The sequence below is a fragment of the Mytilus edulis genome, chromosome 9 (assembly GCF_963676685.1).
Source record: "Mytilus edulis chromosome 9, xbMytEdul2.2, whole genome shotgun sequence".
NCBI lineage: Eukaryota > Metazoa > Mollusca > Bivalvia > Mytilida > Mytilidae > Mytilus > Mytilus edulis.
This window is the reverse complement of record NC_092352.1, coordinates 10,162,120-10,172,865: the sequence shown is the minus strand read 5'-3', so window position 1 is coordinate 10,172,865 and position 10,746 is coordinate 10,162,120. Positions and strand designations below refer to the sequence as shown.

At 31.7% G+C, this 10,746-nt stretch overlaps 1 long non-coding RNA gene across 1 annotated transcript; it reads left to right on the top strand.

Moving 5' to 3' along the window:
• Positions 1–4,881: 4,881 nt before the first annotated feature.
• LOC139490259 (uncharacterized) lies at positions 4,882–8,063 on the top strand. The gene is made up of 2 exons (XR_011656253.1): positions 4,882–5,400; positions 7,662–8,063. It is a non-coding gene; the product is annotated as an uncharacterized lncRNA (long non-coding RNA).
• Positions 8,064–10,746: the final 2,683 nt, after the last annotated feature.

Below are 10,746 nucleotides of genomic sequence, written 5' to 3'. Positions count from 1 at the left end.
TAAGGTGCCAATGTTAAACAAATGAAAAATCAAGAGAGAATTATATCCCGCCTAATTTTCAATGGCTTATATCTTGAAAACGAGCACACGGACCCTCCATTTTATTTATAGTATTTTAAAAGCTTGTTATTTTTTAACAGTGTAGCGAACATGCTTAAGAAAAAACTAATCCGGGTTACAATCTAAAATCGAGTGAAGTTATCAAAGGTACCAGGATTATAATCTAATACGCCAGACGCGCGTTTCATCTACATAAGACTCATCAGTGACGCTCAGATCAAAATAGTTATATAGCAAAACAAACACAAAGTCGAAGAGCATTGAAAACCCCAAATTCCAAAAAGGTGTGCCAAATACGGCTAAGGTGATTTAACCCTGGGATAATAAAATCCTCAGTTTTTCGAAAAAGTTTTGTAATAGAAAATTTATAAAAATGACCACACTGTTGATGTTCATGTAAACATCGAAGTGAACACATCACCTATAATAGGAAAGCAATGGAACAAAAGAAACACTGAAGTGCAACGAAAACAAACACCAACATACATTGAAACAGACTACAAGATAATAGTTATCAAAGGTACAGGATTACAATTTAGTACGCCAGACGCGCGTTTCGTCTACATAAGACTCCTCAGTGACGCTCATATCAAAATATTTATAAAGCCAAACATGTACAAAGTTTAAGAGCATTGAGGATCCGAAATTCCAAAAAGTTGTGCCAAATAGGGCTAAGGTAATCTATGCCTGGGATAAGAAATGCCTTAGTTTTTCGAAAAATCCTAAGTTTTGTTAACAGGAATTTTATATTGATATTCATGTCAACACCGAAGGGTAGACTACTGGGCTGGTGATAACATCTGCCATATTCCTTTTTTGGTAAAAGACATTTTAAGAAACAAATAGAAATTTATTATTCCTGAGATAATAAAATCCTTAGTTTTTCGAAAATTTCAAGGTTTTGTAATAGGAAATTTATTAAAATGACCACATTAGTGATATTCATGTCGACACCGAAGTGTTGACTACTGGGCTGGTGATGCCCTCGGGGACAAAACGTCCACCAGCAGTGGCATCGACCCAGTGGTATAAATAGTTATCAAAGGTACCAGGATTATAATTTAGTACGCCAGACGCGCGTTTCGTCTACATAAGACTCATCAGTGACGCTCATATCAAAATATTTATAAAGCCAAACATGTACAAAGTTTAAGAGCATTGAGGATCCGAAATTCCAAAAAGTTGTGCCAAATAGGGCTAAGGTAATCTATTCCTTGGATAAGAAATGCCTTAGTTTTTCGAAAAATCCAAAGTTTTGTTAACAGGAATTTTATATTGATATTCATGTCAACACCGAAGGGTAGACTACTGGGCTGGTGATAACATCTGCCATATTCCTTTTTTGGTAAAAGACATTTTAAGAAACAAATAGAAATTTATTATTCCTGAGATAATAAAATCCTTAGTTTTTCGAAAATTTCAAGGTTTTGTAATAGGAAATTTATTAAAATGACCACATTAGTGATATTCATGTCGACACCGAAGTGTTGACTACTGGGCTGGTGATGCCCTCGGGGACAAAACGTCCACCAGCAGTGGCATCGACCCAGTGGTGTAAATAGTTATCAAAGGAACCAGGATTATAATTTAGTACGCCAGACGCGCGTTTCGTCTACATAAGACTCATCAGTGACGCTCATATCAAAATATTTATAAAGCCAAACATGTACAAAGTTGAAGAGCATTGAGGATCCAAAATTCCAAAAAGTTGTGCCAAATACGGTTAAGGTAATCTATTCCTTGGATAAGAAATTCCTTAGTTTTTCGAAAACTTCAAAGTTTTTTTAACAGGAAATTTATAAAAATGACCACATTATTGATATTCATGTCAACACCGAAGGGTAGACTACTGGGCTGGTGATAACATCTGCCATATTCCTTTTTTGGTAAAAGACATTTTAAGAAACAAATAGAAATTGATTATTCCTGAGATAATAAAATCCTTAGTTTTTCGAAAAATTCACAGTTTTGTAATAGGAAATTTATTAAAATGACCACATTAGTGCCGTTTATGTCAAAACCGAAGTGAACACATCAACTATAATAGGAAAACAATGGGAAAAAAGAACTACTTAAGTGCACACAAAACAAACGCCAACATACATTGAAACGGACTACTAGATAATATCTTCCATATTCCTTATTTGGTAAAAGCTATTCAAGAAACAAATAGAACATTGAACTTGGTTTTATTGCTAGCCAAACATCCCGCTTTTATGGCAAAGTGAGAGAAAAACATCGATAAATGACAAATCTACTGGAAAGGAAAACAGCACAAACAAATGCAAAAACACTCAGCAAAGAGAAATGCACAAAGAAATAATAGAAAAGTACATTACAACATGTCATAAAGTTACAACGCTGATCTTCTTTTAACGTCAGTTTAGGACACCACAAACAGTGACTTATTTTTGTGATGATTATCTAATCATGAAATAATTAGAAATTTATGAAACGATATTTATGTACTTCGATCAAATTTTATTCGATATTATGTTTATTTATAAAGTAATCATAGAAAACAGAAATGTATTAAATGGCTAAGTATAAAATAAGATAAGTTTTACTGTTATAATTGTATGTAACAGGGATACTTGATGGAATGCTGTACATTAAGTAATTTGTTAAAACAGCAAGGAATGCAATAAAGAATTTATGAATGTTAAAAAAAAAGAAAAAAAGAAAGAAATTTATGAAACGAGATCCAAAAATTCACATTTATTTTTAATTTACTAGACAAAACAATGATAATTATTATGACGGTATTGAAATGCTATTTCGACGACGGCATAATTGGTTGTCCAACACAATACTTTAACAATGGAAAATGGAAACTAATTGGACTATAACGCCAATAAGATATATGACAACATGTGCGAGTAAGTCTTTAGTAACGATGATAGTCCTTCGGAAGGGGACGATAAGTCGCTGCCCCGTGTAAAGAGAGAACCATATCTATTGCACGTAAAAGGTGTAGATTTCGAATAGAGCAGGGTTAAGGGCTAACGATACAGTATTGATCCCGTATTGAAAGATGTGTATAAGTGATTTATGGTAATAAGTGTATGATATAGTATATGTATGTGTTAATATAGTTTATATGAATAAACATGATCAGATATTAGTCGCCAATACGACTGCAACCGAAAGACATGTTACATCTGCAAGTTAAAAATTTAAACATGCATCTATAGTATGTTATGGATAACTCATTGGTTTTTTTTAACTATTAGCTTTAGGGTAGTTAAAATCAATCAGCACAACTTATAAAATTGCCAATAAGTAAATGAAAAGATATTAAATTGATTGTCTGTGATTTTGTATAGAACTGTTCTAACTTCTTAACTAAACAACTTAATTATGCTTAAAGATTATATTTAAATGCACGTGGTTTTTTTTTCTTCTGAGAATAAACTATGCACATGTACATCAATTATTTACATAAATAAACCAAAAACTCCGTAAGTAAACTATCAGACTTACTTTCCTTTTCATCGCCTTCAAATGTTTTGATAATTGAATGGATAAATAAAAATCAGTTACATCATTTTTACTCTCTGACTGTAAATAGTTATCAAAGGTACCAGGATTATAATTTAGTACGCCAGACGCGCGTTTCGTCTACATAAGACTCATCAGTGACGCTCATATCAAAATATTTATAAAGCCAAACAAGTACAAAGTTGAAGAGCATTGAGGATACAAAATTCCAAAAAGTTGTACCAAATACGGCTAAGGTAATCTATGCCAGGGATAAGAAAAATCTTAGTTTTTCGAAAAATTCAAAATTTGGTAAACAGGAAATTTATAAAAATGACCACATTATTGATATTCATTTAACATATGTTTCTCAACTACTCCGAGTCTCTTTTTTTTCTTTCTAAAATAGTTTAATAGAAAGATGGTTGTTATGTGTGATTGTTGTGATGAAACACTGCTATTTCTTTTCATCTTATGATAGAAGTCTCAAATACAGAATTATGTGGTAATCTTTCAACACATTTCTAATATAAGATATGTTTCTAAAGATTCAACATATGATTTTTCCCCTCTTACATTGATTTGAATTAAGATGTTTTAATTTTGTCCTATTATACAAAAGTACTAACTATGAGGTAATTCGTTGAGAAATCAAAGACAAAAGAAAAGTATTGTAATTATTTGTTCTTTTAAAGATTGTGAATTAGTTTTGCAACTAGTTTAATGGTCATTTCATCAAACAAAGGACACAAAGAAAATTACAACGAATGCACAGAAATATTATGAAATAAGTAGGATATAAAAGACCAATATTTGACATAAAAAACGTAAATAATACTAACCAAAATCACAACATGTTAGGTATAGTGAAAAAGGAAGATCTATGAGTGAAAGGAGAATATACGATATATACATAGAAACAACTCAAACACAATTTTCTGATATTGAAAACACTGTAAAAAAACTTACTACATTGTAGAGCAATAAATAGGATGCCAGGTTTTGAATGGTTATGAACAGTTGTACTTATATTTTGCCTCTTATGCGACATTATTGTGTTCTCATATTTCTACCTTATCGAAAGATCGATTTATCGGAACATACTTGAACACGTTCATTGCATAGATCTACCTTTAATCAAAATGATATCAGGATAATAGAAGCATTTGACCAATAATTGCCTAACATGACATGTATTTTCTAAGTAAAAATGGAAATGGAAGATTATTCGAGAAAATCAATTTATCACCAGCTCTTCTCTTGTTACAAGTATCCATAGTTACAAATGTTTATCGTGTTTTTAAAAAACATTAATAATAAATGAGAAAATTTTAAAAATGATCCATTTATAAAAAGGCATATCATACTGTAGTAGAAACTGCACATGTATATAAAATACCTCAGATCATAATTATTTTATTTAAAAGGCATCGATCTGACCTTTTGTTTAGTAAATTGGCAGATGGGAATCTAACAATGTACAAGAACTGGCGTGTGGAACTTTCACAAAGAGCTATAGAATTATTTAAATTAATGAGAATACAGTGCCTAAATAGAGGACATGGCGGTATTAAGGAACTTGCTGTCCTCTTCCGAAAGATGGACCTGGACTTTTCAAAAAGGATCTGTTATGAAGAACTGCGACTCGGTTTAGAAAAGTATGGTATGGAAATCACACAAAGTGATTTGAAACTTTTGTTCTTGTCATTTGATGCTGATGAAAACAGACAGATAGATTTTGCAGAATTTCTTCATCGTTTAAGACCACCATTACTCCATCAAGAATCAAAATTATAGATGAAGTTTTTTGTAAACTAGATGTGAACGGAGATGGAGCGATAAAAACTGATGATTTAAAAGGTAAATTTTGATATATTTAATTACAAGTTATTTCAAGTTATTATATAACTGTGGATATTTTTTGTACAGTGGTTTGGCTCATACCTTTATGAATTTAGTGTTTCTGCGAAATAGTTTTATAAGAACTCATCATAGATACCAGGAGTAAACATTGTATTTTCGTCTACGAAAGACTCAACAGTGACGCTCGAATAAAAAAAGTTAAATAGGCCAAAAATAAAGTACGAATTTGAAGAGCATTGAGAATAAAAAAATCCTTAAAGTTTTGCCAAATACAGCTAAGTTATTATATTTCTGGGGTATCAAAGCCTAAGTATTAATGCTTTCTTATATGTATGCATGTTTGGTTTCAAATTTTCAAAAGGATATCTTGTTTAACTAGCATATTAAACATGTGTATTCTTTTTCGCTTTCTTTCATGCACTCTCATCCATTAAATTCCAATTATCGTTCTCATAGAATTATTTAGAATAGTTTTGCCTTTTGACTGACAATTGTTCAATTTTTGATGAAGTCAATCTTGGGAATACTTTGATATTGATTAGTTATCTTGTAATTTATTTTGATGATAAGGCAATTCATTAAATATTTATACAATTAGTCGGGAGATATCAAAGGAAAGAAACCTATATTGGTTTAAATGAACTGCAAATGAAATTATATATCTTCAAACGTCACGTATGTCAGCTTGCTTGATTGAGAAGTTATGTTTATAAAATAGATCAAGACCACTGTCATTTAAGAGGTATATTCGGAGGGGGTAATGATCCCGAAGTCCCATGCTTATAAATATGAAATCCTGTGGTCCCGAGTTTAAAGAAATTTAATCTCGACATCCCGAAATTCGAAAAAAAGAATTTCCAGATCCCGAAAGGATCAATCCCGTAAACTCGAGCTAAAACCGCCCGATCTCAGAGTCCCGATAAAGGTCCAACCTCCAACCCCCTCCTCATTTAAGAACTGTAAGGCATTTTAAATTTATTGTAACACGTTTCAATATTAAAAGTATATATCATTTTGCTGAAAGGATCTTCTATTACTCTTGAATCACCTTTTGATTTATCGAGCAAGCCAGTAATAAAAATTATTTCACAATTAACCTAATCTTTTGTGTATATTCACAACGTGTTTCGATTTTTGATTCTGAACGCCCTGTGAGAAATAGAAAAAATAGAATTTAAACAATATATGATCAAATTATTGCTAATCTATACTAGTTTGTTTGCATTTAATAGGTGATATATTGAGTAGTTGTACATTACTTAAAAGATGTGTGTATAAAGGCTAGACCATATTTGTGTTTCGTATGTAACGAACTTTAAAAATTCTAGACCTAATTAGGAATGTCAAAATGGATAAAACGGTTTGATAGGAAACTAATAAGAAGAATATAAACATTTCTTAATTGCATTCAAAGACAACTTTTTAAAACAAAATAATTTAGAAATTATATATTTTAAAAAGAAATATATAGTTGATAGTTTTTACTTTTGCCGGTCCTATTTACGAAGGGACTGAAATCATCAGAGCTGTATTTGTGAACTCAAACTTTTTCCCAAAAAAGACAGATCAATAGATCAGAAATGTTATTTTTTTTTATTTTGAAATTTATTATGTTCACCGAGGACTTGTTTTCATGAATGATTCATATCTTGATAATATTGTAATTAAATTTCTATCTTATCTTTTTCTTTAAAAAAAACCTGATAAATCTAATGAAAAATGTGAATATAAGAAAAACCGTGTGATTTTGCTGTCAAATATGGAGGCAATGTTGTTATACAATATCGTTAAATAGTCCAAGAGCGGGATATTATAAAAAAGTAGGGATCGGTTGGAGATGCATGCAGCAGAAAGTTGTTTCTATATGCTTGCTGTATTTTAAGTGCAACAAGGCAATGCAGACAGATATTTTACCGGATAAAAGTTCCCAACAATATGGTGCCTTTTAACACAATTTAAGTTACTAGTAGTAAAGACTTACATACAAAACAAAACTAAACAACGTAGATTCTACAGCATCTCAGATGGATAATTATGTTCGAATTGATGTACTCCGCTAACATTAACCTCATAATGTACACGAATTTTATTCTTCAGGCAATTATTTGATAAAACGACAACAATTGCCTAAATATGTTATTCTATATTAGATTTATTGGAAAATGTAAGAAAGACACACGTTCCAGAACACACATAGGTCCACACATGGTTTTTTTTTTGGATTGGTACGATTTTATAAAGTTTTCGGTTTATTTCAGTGCTATATACTTCCAGTTCGAAAACAAGAACTGGTGAGTGGAGTGATGAGGAGGAAGACAAACTTGAGAGTTTTATAGAGAATTACGATACACCAGATGACGAAGATGGGAAAATTACAAGAGAAGAATTTTTAAATTACTACGCTGGAGTTAGTGCTCGTGTTCCAGATGATGCATTTTTTATCATGACGATGAAACAATGTTTTGGTCTGCATCAAGGATAAGCCTAATTTCCTTTGATAAATGTTTTTGTAGCAATCCTAATATCTGATCAGAAAACCGAATTTTTTTTAATCATTCTTGCTAGCGGTTATTTTAAACAAATCATAAAACACATCCATCATTCTTTTTGTAATATGATAATAAATATATATTTGATTAATAAATTGTTTCAAAATTGTCTTTGGTTGTTGTTTTTCATATTTGTTTTTTTTTTCTAAAATGTCAGACTTAGAATGTGACTTGACCTTTGATACAATATATTGAATTCCCAGTACTATCACACAAGGAAGCAATTAAATCAAGAGTTTCAAATGGTGAAGTTGAAATCATCTCTTCGTAAATTTTTACGGACGCCATCACGAGTTGGTTGACCGTTATGGAATAACCGTTTCACAAATGATATCGGATATGTTCCTTACGTCGTAACTACAACCCCTTTCCCTTTCATAAATGTCACCTATCGAATTAGACTATTTACCGAATTTGTTATCCCATAAGCAACATGACGGTGCCACATGTAGAGCAGGATATGCTTACCCTTCCGGAGCACCTGAGATCACCCCTAGTTTTTGGTGGGGTTCGTGTTGTTTATTCTTTATTTTTCTATGTTGTGTCATGTGTACTATTGTTTGTCTGTTTGTTCTTTTCATTTTTAAGCATTGTCAGTTTATTTTCGATTTATGAGTTTGAATGCCCCTCTGGTGTCTTTCGTCCCTCTTTCAGTGTAGTTAAAAACTATGAGGTAAATTTGTTTAGAAACATAGACATATTTCTTGAATGGATTAAATCTGTTTGGTCATGCATTCAGAAGCACATTCATTAATAAACTACGATGCACAGTTAACACACAGATTACGTAACTTGACCTTTCAGGAATCCCGAGGCTGTCAATCCTTTACCCTGTCTTCACGACAAATACTGGTATTTACTTGTGATAGTGAACGAAGCCTCAACCGATTTCGTCAGAACTTGCAAAAAATATTATTTGAATGTTTAGCTAAGGAATAGTTATCAAAGGTACCAGGACTATAATTTAATACGCCAGACGCGCGTTTTGTCTACATTAGACTCGCCTGTGACGCTCAAATCAAAATAGTTATAAAGCCAAACAAGTACAAAGTTGAATAGCATTGAGGATCCAAAATTCCAAAATGTTGTGCCAATTACGACTAAGGTAACCTATTCCTGGGATAAGAACAACCTTAGTTTTTCAAACAATTCAAAGTTTTTTAACAGGAAATTTCTAAAAATGACCATATAATTGTTATTCATGTCAACACAGAAGTGCTGACTACTGGACTGGTGATACCCTCGGGGATGAAACGTCCAGCAGTGGCATCGACCCAGTGGTGTAAATAGTTATCAAAGGTACCAGGATTATAATTCAATACGCCAAAACAAAACTTTACTTTAGCAGCAAATCTAAGAATCCATCATATCCCTAAACAAAATGTTAAAACTTGTTGCCTTTTGTTGCTTTTATTCGTTTGTTTCTTTGTCAATTGTCTTCTTCTATTTATTTATATTGTAGTCCTGTAATGTTGTGTTGTCATTTTAAAGTTATATTTCACATGGCCATAATAGAGGGAAGTTTGGCATGCCACAAAACCAGGTTCAACCCACCATTTTTTCCTTTAAAAATGTCCTGTACCAATTCAGGAATCTGGCCATTGTTATATTATAGTTCGTTTCTGTTTGTGTTACATTTTAACGTTGTGTATCCGTTGTGTCGTTTGTTTTCTCTTATTTTTGAGTGTGAATTCACATTACTATAAGACGTGTCACGGTACTTATCTATCCCAAATTCATGTATTTGGTTTTGTGTTATATTTGTTATTCTCATAGGATTTTGTCTAATGTTTAGTCCGTTTCTCTGTGTGTTACATTTTAATGTTGTGTCGTTGTTTTCCTCTTATATTTAATGCGTTTCCCTCAGTTTTAGTTTGTTACCCCGATTCTATTTTTGTCCATGGATTTATGAGTTTTGAACAGCGGTATACTACTGTTGCCTTTATTTAACATCATTCCCGAGAGTTGAGATTTTTTTTTAGAAAATTACTTTAAAAAACTGGGTGATGATTCGAATATCGGATGATGTATGCATAGCAGAAAGTAAAATCACAAAAATACTGAACTCCGAGGAAAGTCCCTAAACAAATGGCAAAATCAAAACTTCAAACACATTAAACGAATGGATTGCAGGTGGCACTAACCCTGTTGACGCACCGATTCAGTCTTATTTTGAGTTCATCCGACTCCCTTTTTTTTAACTTAATTTGAATATTATTGATGGATTTATGGAATTTGAACATCGGTAATCAACTGCTGCCTCTAATTTACACCGTTACTATTGTGAAGTAGTTTTACATTTTTCTCCTTCGTTTCAAAATACTAAGCTGTATTTCTTTTTGACACCAACTTTTAAACCTGTGATTTTCGATATGAAATGCTATCATAAAGTTAGTATTTGTTAGAACATAAGGAGTAATAATAAATGTAGATCACCTTGAGATTTCCATCATACATAATGACTGACGAATTTGCAATCAATTTCTATTATGAATATTCGAAAAAAAGATCTCTTTTATAACTAAAGCTGCATTTTTCTATATATGGGTTTAGATATTTTATGAATACTGCTTAATATAACATACGAGGGTGTTTGTATCATACCAAAAATATAATATTACCAACTCAATATAGTGTATTGTTACATCGATTTCGAAAAAGGAAACTTACAATATTATGAAGACGTTTATGAAAGGATAAAATTTATATTGATTTCAATGCGAGAAAATAATATGGCAACAGATAAAAAAAAACATAACGTTCTTCCTTTAGAAATAATAATGTTGATGGCAGA